This window comes from Plecotus auritus, assembly GCF_963455305.1.
Source record: "Plecotus auritus genome assembly, chromosome: 8".
NCBI lineage: Eukaryota > Metazoa > Chordata > Mammalia > Chiroptera > Vespertilionidae > Plecotus > Plecotus auritus.
Window position 1 is genome coordinate 12,664,988 of NC_137782.1, and position 14,675 is coordinate 12,679,662.

Here is a 14,675-nt window from a genome sequence, read left to right on the forward strand (position 1 = left end):
TTGGACTTCTCAGCTTCCATAACTATGTGAAATAAATGTTTACTGTGTAAGTCTCAGAGTCTATTGTATTTTGTTATAGCAGCCCGAACTCACTAAGACAGAGAGTTGTCAATTACTAAATTTGTCCCATGAATAAAAAGTAACTGTGACCCGATGTCCTCTGGATCACAGCTGTGTGCTCCTGTGGAGATGGTTTAAGTTTATTAATTAACAACCATCCTCCCTTTTCCTCCTACACACAGGGTGGTGGGTTTCTAAGAGTTTTGAGAGATTTATTTTTATCCATCATGTGGATAAAAGACATTAATGAAACCATTTGCGACTTCAGGGACTGAGCTCCACCCACCGAAGCCAAGAGGAGGCAAGCATGAGTGACTGTTGATTACTAAGCATCCTCTTAGCAAGGGAGCATCATCAGACTTTGTTGTTGGGCATTAAGTGTGTGGGAAGTAGGGGAGTGCCATCTATGCATAAAAAGGCACCCCAGCTTTCTTATGCAAGGCAATTACTGAAATCACTTTGTGAAATATAGACTGCCCCCTCCCCCACTTGACTACCAGCTGGTCCAGCCCTTGGACATATAGCCCCACATTATGATGACTCCGACAATGTGGGTCAGCACAATGTTTAAACTCTTAAGTGGAACCACTAATCTCCATTAATCTGACTGTAAAGATGGGACATAATGCTTAATACAAAAGCATAAGAGTTGGTAATGCATGTTCCTCTGATAGGCTGCCTTAATACACAGCAACTCCTGCCCATAGGGCAGGGTCTTCGGGGTTGCATCTGACCATTCAAAATCTATGCCTGAACCTTCCTGGAAATATCTTCATGCAGGAGGACCAGGACCCGAAGGGAGTGTCCACCATGAGGCCCACAAAGGCATTCATTCTGTGGGCCTTCTGGCATCCCAGGCCTCCACCCACTACTATTCCCTCTTTCAAATGGGCAGCACAACAGTGAATGGGTCTGAGTTTGAAGCTTGACAGAGCTGTGATCCTGTCACTGGCCCAGATAGATGGTCATAGGCTGAGTGGAGAAGTAGGTACAGTAGATGCTTCACACTTAAGTGACACCTTGGTTGGCACACTAGGGAAACACAGTGGAGTTCCCTTCCTGTTGGGGACACTTCGGCACCTTGGGAAGTCCCAACTACAGAACAAGTGCTGCCCGTTTTCCTCATCCCTGCCTCTCTGGGTCAGTGTTTCTCCAGCCATGGTCCATAAAACCACCTGCAAGAGAATCACTAAAGATGTGGTTTTAAATGGACATCCCTAGGCCTCTCCGCAGACCTATGAGTCAGAATCTCTCAGGAGGAGATTCAGAAAAACCACGTTTTAAGCAAGCTCTACGAGTAAGCCTTAAGCACAAAATGTTAGAACCACTAATTAAATTTTGTAAAGGTGTTATAGAAACCCAGGTTTAAAAAAGGGGTGGCATGCATTAGATAATCTAGCCCCCCAGCAGTGATTTTGGACCCAAAATTCCCATTGTATGGTTACCAGGCATGTTCTTAAAGCTAAAGTACATGTGTCAAGTAAAAAAAACAATGTATACAGACCCAGGACATAGAGAGGCTATGACATCTATTTTTGAGACACTATGCCTATATTATCCCTCTTGTCCTATGGAAGTAATAATAACTAAAACTTACTGAGTGTTTACAATGTGGCTAGTGCCATTCTAAATGATTCATATCAATAAATTCTCATAACAATTCTATAAATAGAACTTAATTAGTCCTCCTAGGTGGACAGCGAAGGCTTCAGGGAAGAGGTGACATTTAACTGGGCTATGGAAGATTGGTGGAAATATGTCATCTTCCATACCTCACTTGTTAATTCAACTGCCACCAGGAAGGATCCTCACTGCCTTTTTATGCCCAAAGTCCCCACCTAGAAATGAGGGAGAACAGTGTCTTGGTTAGTGCTGATGGCTATTGACACCATAAATTATAAGACTGACTCTTTATATGAGTGCCTGAATTGTAAATAACCATTGAGGACTCTTGTCCTAACCCAAAGAATGACCTCTTTCAATGAATTTCAAGAGGCTAGCTGCTCACTCTATGCACAGGCAAAGCCACCTCTGCTCTGGGGCTGCTGATGGACCTGAGCTATGCCAGGAGCCAGAAAAATCAAGACTCAATTCCTGAACATTAGAAAAATTCACACTGTATGGTGGCTATTGTCTCTAACTGCCAGGCCCAGGACCTCTCCCCAAGCCAAGATACCTGCCCTCCTCCCCCTTTCTGGCAACAAATCCAATCCCCAGCAGCTCTAAGATGAACTAGTAATGGCTCTATCCTCTTGGCCACAGTAAGGTCAGCAGTAGCAATCACTAGGGGATGGGTTTGTGACCTAAGGAAGTGTCCATCAAATCCCACCCTGGTGTTTTCCTGGAAGAAAACACTAAAAGGTTGTGAATCTAGAGCCCCCCACGGCCATGTCCTCTTCCCATGGAGAAATCTGTCTGCATTAAAGAGGGAAGTCAAACAAGAATGAGAGACAAGAGACAGAAGGGAAAGGATAGAGACAGATTAAGTACCTGAGGCCAACTCCAGTCTTGCCCTTTGTATTATCAGGTTATACAAAGGGCAAATAAACTTGTTTAATATTTAAACTAGTTCAAGGTGAGTTTCTAAGTTACCATCAAAAAAATCCTGACTCATGAGATACATCTCATCTCCCCACTTAATCTGGTCTCCCATGGACACAAGGATGATAATGACTTGGATACCTATCCAAGTTTGGTGTCCTTGCATGCATTTATCGTGTTATTTTTCTGGGTCTGCTATGGGACAAGCACTTCGTCAAGGACTAAGGACACAGGAATGAATAAAGCAGTGCTCATGGAGCTCATAGTTCAAATAATCAAACGAATCAATGCTTAAAGTTCAACTTCGTTAAATGCTACAAAAGATAATGCATTGCATCACTTGAAACAACAGACTGATATGACAGATTTTACTGTACCCATTTCATACGTGAGGAAAGCAAGGTTTGCCTAATCGACACAATACTATTGGAAATAGAACCTAAGTCCTAATCCAAGTGTTTTCCGTGAGCCCTACTGAATCTGACTACATTTGACTGATTAAACAAACAATAGAAAAATGTTACAGAATAAGAGATTCTTTTTATAAGAGGCATAATGGCAATCCAAAGTCATGTTCTGTGAAATCAGTTTTGTAATGTCCAACATTTGGTGTCAGTTTGATAACAAGAAGAATCCTTGCTTGTACTTCACACAGCTGACAGTCACCCTTCCATTGAGAAAACAGTGACCATCTCTGCTGGGGTTTCAAGTGTCATCTGTGCTTTGCCTTTGTACCAAACACAGCATGATTATTGGTAAAAACTGTCAAAATGTATTCATTCTAATTGTGAAAAGGAAACTCTTTCTCAAATCAGTTGCGTTACCACCAGCATCTACCAGCTATATAACCAGATGAAAGAGACAAGTGGAGTTTTGTTTTGATTTGTAATTAATAGGTTGGTTCTATGGAAGTCATTAATGCAAACTATTTAGCAAGAGAGACTGATTTTTCATTCCTGGTTGGCATTCCATAAAAAAAAAAATGTTTCACTGATTCTTTGACAAATCTATGATTAAGAATCATATCCTTGATGCCTGTAGAATGTTCCCTGGTCCACTGATTGGAAAGGAAAGGATGTGCTTGGCTCTGAGGGGAAGCTAAAACTGGCTACACAGAGGAAGACCAATCTGGGCCAGACCCGTATATAGTGGAAGCCACCTCAGATTATTGAGCAAGGCCATAGGATGATAAAGGTGATATTTGCTCAGCCTGGTACTGCATTCAGTCTTCTGCCATGACCCCAAAGCTAAATTGCTAACTAGAGGAAGAATACCTTGGGGATGAGGATACTTGTTACCCACCCCAACCCCCAATTTTGTAGCTTATGCACAGAAAGGGCTTTACAGAAGCATGTGGAATGTAGGTGACAAGGGCTGAGGGCTGGGAAGGGTTTGATGAAAGACTAGAGGCCCGATGCACGAAAATTCGTGCTAGAATGGGCTTTCCTTCCCCTGGCTGCCAGCACCACCTTCACTCCAGCCTGGAGCAGCCTGTCCACTCAGACCCGGAGCTGCCTTTCTGCCTTCCCACGCTGCCCAGAGACCCTTAGCGACTGGGGCAGTGCAGAAGGCCTGCGTCGTTGCCATGGTGATGACACAAGCATCCCACCCCAGCTGCTCAGTGCCAGTGTATGCAAATTAACCCGCCATCTTTGTTGGGTTAATTTGCATACTCAGTCCTGATTGGCTGGTGGGTGTCAATATGAATCTTACTCTTTCATTAGTGTAGATTATTAGTGTAGATGCTGATTTCTTTGCCCTGACCTACCATTATAAAGCATAGTGTATGTGGGGGGGGGGGCGGTTCTAGCTCATAAAAAACATGATTTTTGTGTATTTCTGATGTTATGTGTAGGAGGTAGGTAGCCTTGGATTCATTTCTTTTTCCTTTTTTTTTTCTTTTAGAGAGGAAGGGAGAGGGAGAGAGAGCTAGAAACATTAAAGATAAGAGAGAATCATTGATTGGCTGCCTCCTGCATGCCCCCTACTGGGGATCAAGCAGACAATCTGGGCACGTGTCTTTGGCCCAAATCAGACCTGAGACCCTTCAGTCCGCAGGCCGGCGCTCTATCCACTGAGTCAAACCGGCTAGGGCTGGATACATTTCTAAATGGAACTTGTCAATCACAAATCTCAAATGGCACATGCAGGGAGCAAACAGTTTTTAATTTCTTAGTTGGACTCAGATCGTGAGACTGGGGTTCCCCACCAGACACTATGGGATGTTTTCCGGAACTTTCTGTGCTTAACCTGTTCTAGTAGCGCAGGTCTTGCCAAACTTGAGACTAACTGGCACTGGAGCCCGCAGCACTCCTGAAGGAACCCGGAGGGGGCTCATCACGCCGATGTGGGGGTGGGCTAGGAGCCAGGTACCTGGGGTCCAGTCTTAGGCTGCCACTGGCTCAGCACTGGCCTTGGCCAAGCCGGTTCACCTATCTCTCAGGTCCTTTCATCCCCAGGAGCAGGGACCAGGCTTAGTCAGTCTCCAAGGTCCATTTCAGAAGTTTAACAGTGCAGATCATTCACAGTTAGAAAGCACTCTTCCCATACATTTTCAATGGGGATTCCACATCCAACCTTACAGAGAGATGTAAGCGGAAGATGCTGCTCCAGGAATTAAAATGCACGTGTGGAAAGGCGGGGCAGGGAGGGGCGGGCAGCTCCCAGGAGCCCCTGAGCCACAGTCCACCATCGCCGTGTGCATTTCACCCCCCGTCCGCAAGCAGGGAGCTCAGGTTTGAAGAGATGATTGGTAAGGACCCTCCAGGGAGCTCCGCGCTGAGGGCCCCGTGCTACCTCAAGGCCTGGCCAAGACTGAGTTAAGAATTCTCCAGGTAGGGAATTCTTTGGAAATGACCTGTTTTAAGTTTTTAGAAAGTTTCCCCTGAGAAAACCTAGCTCTGGGAACTAGACAGCCAGAGGGGTGTGTGTGTGTGTGTGTGTGTGTGTGTGTGTGTGTGTTGGGGGGGGGGGCACTTAACTACTATATCTGAAAGGAAATAATTTGTCCTGTTCACACACCCCTCCACCCTCCATCTCCACCCCTGAGTCCCACTCCCACCCCCACATGGACGCCCCCTTAGAACAGGAGTCCCTGAAGAAGAGGGTCTCCGTTTGTTTAAAAAAGTCCCCTTCCCTTGGCCATTCATCATGCCTCTAAGAGCGTTTATTAATGCCCTGTCAATGGCTGAGGGTGAAGGCAGCCTGTCAGCTGTCCTCTCTCCCCGTTAGCTGTGTGCAAACACTGGTGATTAAGCGCCAGATTTAACATCCTCATGAATATTTAAGAGGCTGTTTTTGAAAGTTTCCTGTCCTTTTACACTAATAGCCCCATTAAAACCTGTTTACAAGCCAGTCAAGAGAGTAACTGCATGCACTTAAAACATGAGAGTGCTCCCCAAAGAGGGGCACGTGACCTGGGAGGATCAATACGCTGCTTAAAGTAAGACTGTCTGCCCGCCCCCAGCGGAGCCCAGCCCCGCGAGAGCCACGCACAGGAGCTGGAAGGGACCCAACTTGTTAATTAGGCCGGCGGGTGTGGGGGAGCAAGCCATGGCTAGTGGGCTCCCCCCTGCCCTATTGGGTGACCCCAGCTCCAGGGACTTCAGAGAAACTGCCCAAGTGATGTCACCAGCAGCCTACCCGGGGCCAGCACAGGAAAAGAAGTTTGTGTTTGGACAAGCTCGTCCCTTCCCACCCCACCCTCGCCCTCCACAGGCCACCCACGCCTGGACCCTGCTTCTGTTCCACAGGTCCATCAAATAACTGTCCTGCAAGAAGGTAATAAGGGCTTAAGGACAGGAAGCAGGCAGGGGGCTGAGAATTCCCAAAAGCTTTAAGGTTCCAAAATGATGAGAGGTGACTTTGTGAGGGAAATATTGGGAATGGGGTGGGTGGCTGGTTTCCCTATCAGCACCCGAGGCTGCCTTTCCTGTAGTTAGAGAAGATAAAAGTGTGGAAGGCCACTTTGTCTTTGAAAGCAGGGGGACAATTACCTAAAGTTGCCTCCTTCTCAGTTATCTGCAAATGAATGGGTACACTGATAAATAGAGATAGGGGGCTTTGCTGAAGGGCAATGCCAGCTCCTGGGTACAGTCTACTTCCTTTCCCAGCTCCAGCACGCAGCACTTCCAGGGAAGGGCAGGTTCCTGCTGGGACGCCCCTACTCCAGGCAGAGAAAACTCTCAAACACTAGATCTGCTTCCCCATCATTGCCTGAGCCTGTGCTGAAAGAGCCCAAGAATCCTCTTTAGAGCAAGCAGCATGCCCCAAACTTCACCATCTGAATTCTTACTCTTAGCAAAGTTCACCATGTGGAACACCTCCTGTTCCAACAGCATTGTGGGGCCCCTCACAATGCAGGCCAGGACTGCTCTACTTTGTTTCTGGCATATGACCTGGCCCAGAGATGAATTTTCCATTCCCCTGTAATGGAACGCATGCATGGTGCTGCAGTATATATCTATGTAGAGTAATAATGTAATTGTAGCAATACTCACTGGTCTGGAACAAAGTACTCCGGGAATACCACCTCTCCAGAGATTCTACAAGAACCAAAAGTTAAGCCCAAAGGCTTCTGAGCAGTCAAAATAAATATTGCAAGATACATGCACTAAAAGTTAAGTGTTTTACACATCAGGCCTGTGTTCCAACTGGTTAATGTCATTTTTAATATGACGCTAATAAGTTTGGCTCTCTGTATCCTTAGTCAATTAGAAAGAGGAGGGAGAAGCTGGAGATACACACTGGCAATAGGAAGAAGTCATAGCTCAGGACATTGACTGAGAATAAAAATCTTCAGAAAAAAAGTCAAGAGGCCCAACACCACAGCAGTCAAGGGCAAATAGCTTTCCACACCTCCACATGCCAATAAAGAAAGTACTAAGCCATAACGCTCATGTGTAATGAAGTAGGAAAGGGTGTGACACAATTCTATTAAAAGTCCATCTATCAGAGTTAAAACTTATAGTTAGGGAGCTTAAAAAGCTAAGCCTTCAGCTATCCAGAAAATTTATCTGCAGAATAACTCATTTATCCTCTGCCTTTTTTTTTCTTTCACTATATTCATATTTCATGTTTCCACCAAAGAGTATTCAAGAGTCAAGACAAATGTATAAACTAGGAAAATAGGTCGCCACAGCAAGAAGCTGGTTTCGTTAGTTCACAGCCAATGGTCTGCCAGGGCTGGGTCACATGAACTCAGGAGGGCTGAGTGTTCCATTTGCAGGAATTTTGTGAGCTAGGGTTCAATACAGCCATTAAATTACATACACTTAAAATCAAATAAGTTATACCAAAAATGAAGATAATAAGCACTCCAAGTTCATCACTTCTTACTCATTTTACTAGATTTTACTATTATCTCTGCTCTTGTCATTAATTATGTCTATTGTGCCTGTATGGTGAAAATGCCTCACTATGGTGTGCTGCAGCCAATGTCTCCCTACTCCACATTCAGTGCCATCACTTGGCATCTTGAAATGGCCATGGTGGGAGTATTTACACTATAGAAATTGGCAAGTTCGACAAATAGAGTTTGTTTGTCCCCCCGCCCCTCCACACTCAGAAAAGTAATTGTTAAACCACTGTTCATAGCACACACACCACAGGTTATTGAGACTTAAAGTGTGGATTCCTGAATAGGAAGGGGAAAGGTGCGTGTGCAGGGAAGTGAAAAGGGCGGTGGACTGGTTTTCAGGTGACCTCTAGCTGTGTGACCTCAGGCAAGAGGTTTCCTCTCTCTGGGCCTCCCTTTCCCCATCTATAAAATGACTGGATTACACTAGACAATCATTGATACTATCTATGATTCCTTGTTTATTTTTAAGTCAGACAAGCTAGGAGGTACACCATTCGGGCCTTGGTAGGTAGTGGAGAGGGAAGGACTTAGATATCCAGCACTTCCTCTTGTTTCTTAAAAGCTGCCCAAAAGAAGGTAACAGCATGTGGTAAAGCAGCCAAAAGGACCCAGACCAGATTGACTCAGGCACCCATTTACTTCCCCTCTTTCTTCTGCCTGCAACTTGTCATTAACACCATCAAAGCCATATCTGAAATTCAAGGCTTCTCTAAATAATAAAAGCCTCAATATTACAATCCAGAGACATACAGATTGATGCCTGAAAAATGAAAAGGATCTGGAGTCAGAAGACTTGGATTAGGGGTCTTGAAATGCCAACTCCTTTTTACTGCTAGTGCAAGCTTTAACAAGTTATACATCCTCAAGACACGATTTCCAGTTCAATGTGAACAATTCCTGGTAGCACAGCCTTTCCTGAGAGACTTTTTGGTGGTACCTATCCAAAGTGTCTATCTTATGACATAGCAACCTTTCTCTTGAGTTTGTATCCTAGAGAAATTCCCACCCAGGCCCATCAGCAGTGGCGAGGATGTGTGTGCAGTTGGAGGCCATCAAGGTCCCCACTAGAGGGCACAGATGAGTAAAACATAATGGACCCACTCAATGGAATATTATACAGCATTTAGAGGCAAGGGAGTAGATACATAGAGCAACATAGATCACTCCTGAAAAGATAGTGTAAAGTGGAAAAAGTACAAACCAGAATGAAATCTACAGAATATTACCACTTATGTAGATAAAAACTGCATGCACTTTAAGCAAATATATATATTTTAAATGTACACATGTAGATTAAAAGGTAGACATCGCTAAATTAAATGAGTTGCTTTTGACATTATCCATTCTGACCCCTCTGTTCTTGAAACCCAGAGTGGGAGAATGATTTTGCCTATGATTCTGCTTTGAATTAGTGACAGCCAAGACTAGAACCATCAGAGTTTCCAGAACTGGCCCTCCACTCACAGGTAGGTTGGTGGAAGTATTATTTAGCATTGCTAAAGAACTTCATATTTGCAAAGTGCTTTATGCTCATCTATTATTCATGCACTAATGAGAATACTTAGATTGTGCCTTTTCTCCAAGGAGCTCAAAGCACTTTGTAAATGTTAACTCATTCACCCCCTATGTCCCAATGGGACAGACAGAAATCCTCACCCCATGGCTCTGCACTTGGTAAAGAGTAAGCCCGGCAAAGACAGCAGACGTGATGGAAAGTAGCTTCAGAACCAAGGACTTCCAAGTTCCTGTCTCTCACTGTCTTCTATCTGAGTGGTGCTCCTAGTACTGGAATAAAAGACCTAGAGTCCAATGAGATATTTCTCTGGGGCTGAAAGGTATGAATAATAGCTGAAGAAAGGGTCTTAAGTTATAGGGAGACAGGGGAGAAGGGGAGTAAAGTTAGAAGGAGCATTTTCTAGCCATATTATAAGAGCCAGCATTTCCTGAGCGTTCATGATGCACCAGACTCAACTCTTGAGTCATCACATTGAAACATTGAACCCTCATCTTACTCCTAGGATTGGATAACAATTTTTCCCCCTTTTCATCACCATGAGGGATGCTCACCCTCCTGGAGTTTGCATTCCAGTTGGAGGCATGATGGTGACACATAAGAGGCCTGTGAACGACACAACATAAATTTACGTGCTAAACTGAGCTTTGAGCTAGAGAGCTCTGGAGAGTTGGGGACTGGAGAAGGCTTCTTGGAGAAAGTGACATCTGAGCAAGACCTGAAAGGTGGTCAAATGTGGCCAGAAAAAGAAGAAGACATTTCCATTGAGAGAACATGTGGAGCCAACAGAAGGCAGTGAGCGAGGGCAGTGAGCATGGGCAGTGAGCGTGGGCAGTGAGTGTGGGCAGTGAGCATGGGCAGTGAGCGTAGGCAGGAGAGGAGGAAGACAAGTCTATTAGGAGCAGGTGGATTGGTATTACATTTTTTTGCCAACCACAGAAATTCCCTCAACTCCTTGAAAACCAGCCTTTGGCATAGAATGTGCATCCAGCTATTCAATAGTAACCCCAATTTCAAGGAACCATTTCTCTACCCCATTGTTCACTAACAAGGAAGTAGGGGGTTAAACTGGGGTGTCCTCTTTTAATGAATACTAACTCACCAAGCAAGATTCATAACTTGAGTTGGAAAACCTGGGAATCAATAGAGAAACAGGTAGATGTACCATAGTTTTCTGATCCAGTCATCTGCTGACGGGCACCTAGGCTGTTTCCAAATCTTAGCTATTGTAAATTGTGCTGCTATGAACATAGGGGTGCATATATCCTTTCTGATTGGTGTTTCTAGTTTCTTAGGATATATTCCCAGGAGTGGGATTACTGGGTCAAATGGGAGTTCCATTTTCAGTTTTTTGAGGAAACTCCATACTGTTCTCCACAGTGGCTGCACCAGTCTGCATTCCCACCAGCAGTGCACGAGGGTTCCTTTTTCTCCGCATCCTCGCCAACACTTGTTGTTTGTTGATTTGTTGATGATAGCCATTCTGACAGGTGTGAGATGGTATCGCATTGTCGTTTTGATTTGCATCTCTCGGATAATTACTGACTTTGAGCATGTTTTCATGTGTCTCTTGGCCTTCCTTCTGTCTTCTTTCAAAAAGATTCTATTTAGGTCCATTGTCTATTTTTTTATTGGGTCATTTATCTTCCTTTTATTAAGTTGTATAAGCTGCCTGTAGATGTTGGAGATTAAACCTTTATCAGTGATAACATTTGCAAATATGTTCTCCCATACAGTGGGGTTTCTTGTTGTTTTGTTGATGGTTTCTTTTGCTGTGCAAAAGCTTTTTATTTTGATGTAGTCCCATTTGTTTATTTTCTCTTTGGCTTCCATTGCCCTAGGGGCAGTATCAGTGAAGAAGTTCTTTCGGCATATGTCTGAGATTTTGCTGCCTGTGGATTCCTCTAGTATTTTTATGGTTTCCCGTCTTATGTTTGGATCAGAAAACTATGGTACATCTACACAATGGAATACTATGCTGCCATAAAAAAGAAGGAATTCTTACCATTTGTAGCAACCTGGATGGAATTGGAGAACATTATGCTAAGTGAAATAAGCCAGTCAATGAAAGAAAAATACCACATGATCTCACTCATTTGCGGATAATAAAAAACATTATAAACTGATGAACAAAAAGATAGATACAGAGGCAGTAAAGCATCAAACAGACTGTCAAATTACTGCGGGAAGGTTAGGGAGAGGTGGGGGAAATAAGAGATCAACCAAAGGTCTTATATGCATGCATATAAGAATAACCAACAGATGCAAAACATTGGGGGGTGAGGGCATGTATGGGAGTGGGGTGGTGGGGGGCAATGGTAAGCTATGTACACATATAATACCTTAATAAAAAAAATAAAAGTTTTCAAAAAAAAATAAGAAACAGTGTGATCTAAACAGTAGTAACACTTCCTGGTACTGCAGTAATTAGAACATCAAACACTAATAAAAAACTGTATAGTTAATTAGCAGTAGTCATAAAAGTCTAAGAACAAATATCCTATGTATTTAATACAACTAACGTAACTGCCACATAGAGATGGAAAACTGAAGAGGGAGATGGTTAGAAAGTGGAAGTTCTTGCCCCTATAATGTCAGCTCAGAAGCTGAAACTGTTTTCCTGGTTCTTTGTGGACACAATTACTTATTATTATACAATCTCTACTGTCAATATGAGAATGTTTTATTTCTCATCAGTAGGTTCCATTTCCTTGAAAAGCCAGAAAATTTAGAATTCTCTGGTTAAACTACAATCTAAACTCCACATCATTTTCTCATCCTGGAGAGCAAACTCATACAACACAGACACATACATCCCCTGGTCGCTGGTTTTATGCATAGCCACCTATCTAGCATAAGTTGAAGACCTTAAGAGCATCCCTCCCCAAATCACTCAAAAGGATTTCCCTCACTAACCTTACAATGCTCCATCTTCAGGGCTCCTTGATAAAAAAAAAAAAAAAAAGGATTCCGGAGGAACAAAGCACCCCCATGAAATCTTCTTACCAAAAAAAAAAAAAAAAGAATCCAATTTTATCTGACCACAACTCTAGATTTAATGACCAAATTATAGGAAATATATCAGATAGAGGAAACACATTAAATAATACCACAGGGTTGCAGTTAGAAAAACCCAAACTGAAAAGTTCTGTAGGACCAACAACCTGGTTTCTTCAACAAACAAATGTCAAATATAAAGCCTGGAAGGGGAATCTGTAGATTAACAGGTAAAGGATATCCAGCAATCACACTCCTTAGTATTTACCCAAAGGGGTTGAAAACTTAATGTCCACACAAAAACTTGCACACCATATTTATAGCAGCTCTGTTTATAATTATAAAACCTGAAAGCATCCTATGCCCTTCAGTAGGTGAATGGGAGAATGAACTGCTCAAGCTAGAGATGGGCTTGACCCCCAACTCCAACCTCCCCAATCCCCTCCCAAGTCTTCTTGAGCCTCACCCCTAGTTATTTCTCCCATTGCCTCTCCACTCCACTGCCACTACCCGAACTCAGGCCCTAGTCAGTGTTTAACTAGTCTACCTGCCTCCTGACTTGCATCCTTCCCATCTATTCTGCACAGAGCACCAAGGCAGTCTTTCTAAGATGTAATTAGAGCCAGGTCATTCCTCTGCCTAAAGTACCTGGATGACTATTGTCCTCTAGATAGTATCTGGTTTCCTTCATGCCTTTCAGAGCCCCTGGTGATGTGAGCCCTGACTCCCTCTCAGGCCTCATCTGTTCAACCTCATTCTAAGCTTCAGCCAGACTGAACTTCTTTCAGTCCCTTTCAACAGGCCATGCTCTCTCTCCTACAAGCCTTCCAATAAGCCTTTCCTCTTGCCTGGAACACTTCCCCTACTCACTTCTCCTAACATTTCCTGGTCTCTGCTTACATGTCACTTCTTCCTGGAAGTCTTCCTGGGAACCCCTGGGCTAGGTTACATGCCCCTTGTCTGTGTTTTCAGAGTGCTCAGCATTGCCCTTTTTGGTCTGTATTGTAATTTTTTGCTCCTCTGTTTCCTTTTCCCCACAGACTGTACACTCTGAGAGGGCAGGAACCGTGTACCCTGAGATATCTACTATACCTAGCACAATGCCTGGTGCTCAGGACTCAGTAAATATTTGCAAACAAATAGAAGAAAAATGGAATCACATGATAATCTGCCAACCTAAGAAATGTGACTCACACTAATTTGAAAAAAAACAAAACTGAAAAATAGGAATGTTGACTTAGTTAACCGTCTTGCCTAGTAGAGAAAGGAAGAAATTGGTGATTTCTCAAGCAGCAACCCTGACACAAAGAATACTTTATCAAACATGGGAGTGGAAGGATGCCCAGGATGGTGAGCTGTGGGGCCTGGGGGAGTACCAGTTTAGAAGCCAGGACCACTGGCATCTAGTCTCATTTCTGTAACCACTTGACTATGTGACCTGAGCCTCCATTTCCTCTTCCATGAAATATACTATTGCACTGTTGGCTTTAACATGCTTTGAATCTATGGCCAAATCAGTAGGACAGACAATCAGATGTCACAAAGAATTTCCTGTTGACAGAAACATTTCCCCTGTGTCTTGGTTAGATTTCCCCAGAAATAGACTCTAAGATAAGGATTTGAATGTAAATACATTTTAAAAAATATATTTTTATTGACTTCAGAGAGAAAGGGAGAGATAGAAACATCAATGATGAGAGAGAATCATTGATTGGCTACCTCCTGCATGCCCCACATTGGAGATCAAGCTCGCAACCCAGGCATGTGTCCTGACAGGGAATTGAGCCTTGACCTCCTGGTTCCTAGGTCAATGCTCAGCCACTGAGCCACACCGGCCAGGCTGAATGCAAATACTTTATTTGGGAGATGATCCCAAGGAAGCACCAGAGGGAAATAGTAAAGTGAGACAGGGAAGAGAAGGAAGGAAGCAGAGGGTGAGTCATCAACCAAGTGACTACTTTGGGCAAGCTCAGTTATGCTGGCAGACAGCATAGAACGAGCTACCTACGCGGGGTAGGTAAGCGGAATATACACCTACTTCCACCAGTCTGTCTCTGGGGTAAGGGGCCTACTCCCAAGGACATGAAGTTCCCAACACTTCCAGCCTGCAAGGCGAGTCACAGATGCCTGCAGTTGGAAGCTGTGGGCACATGCTAGAAAGGTTAGTGCCAAAGGCATCAACAGCATTAGTGACCACCTGGGGAT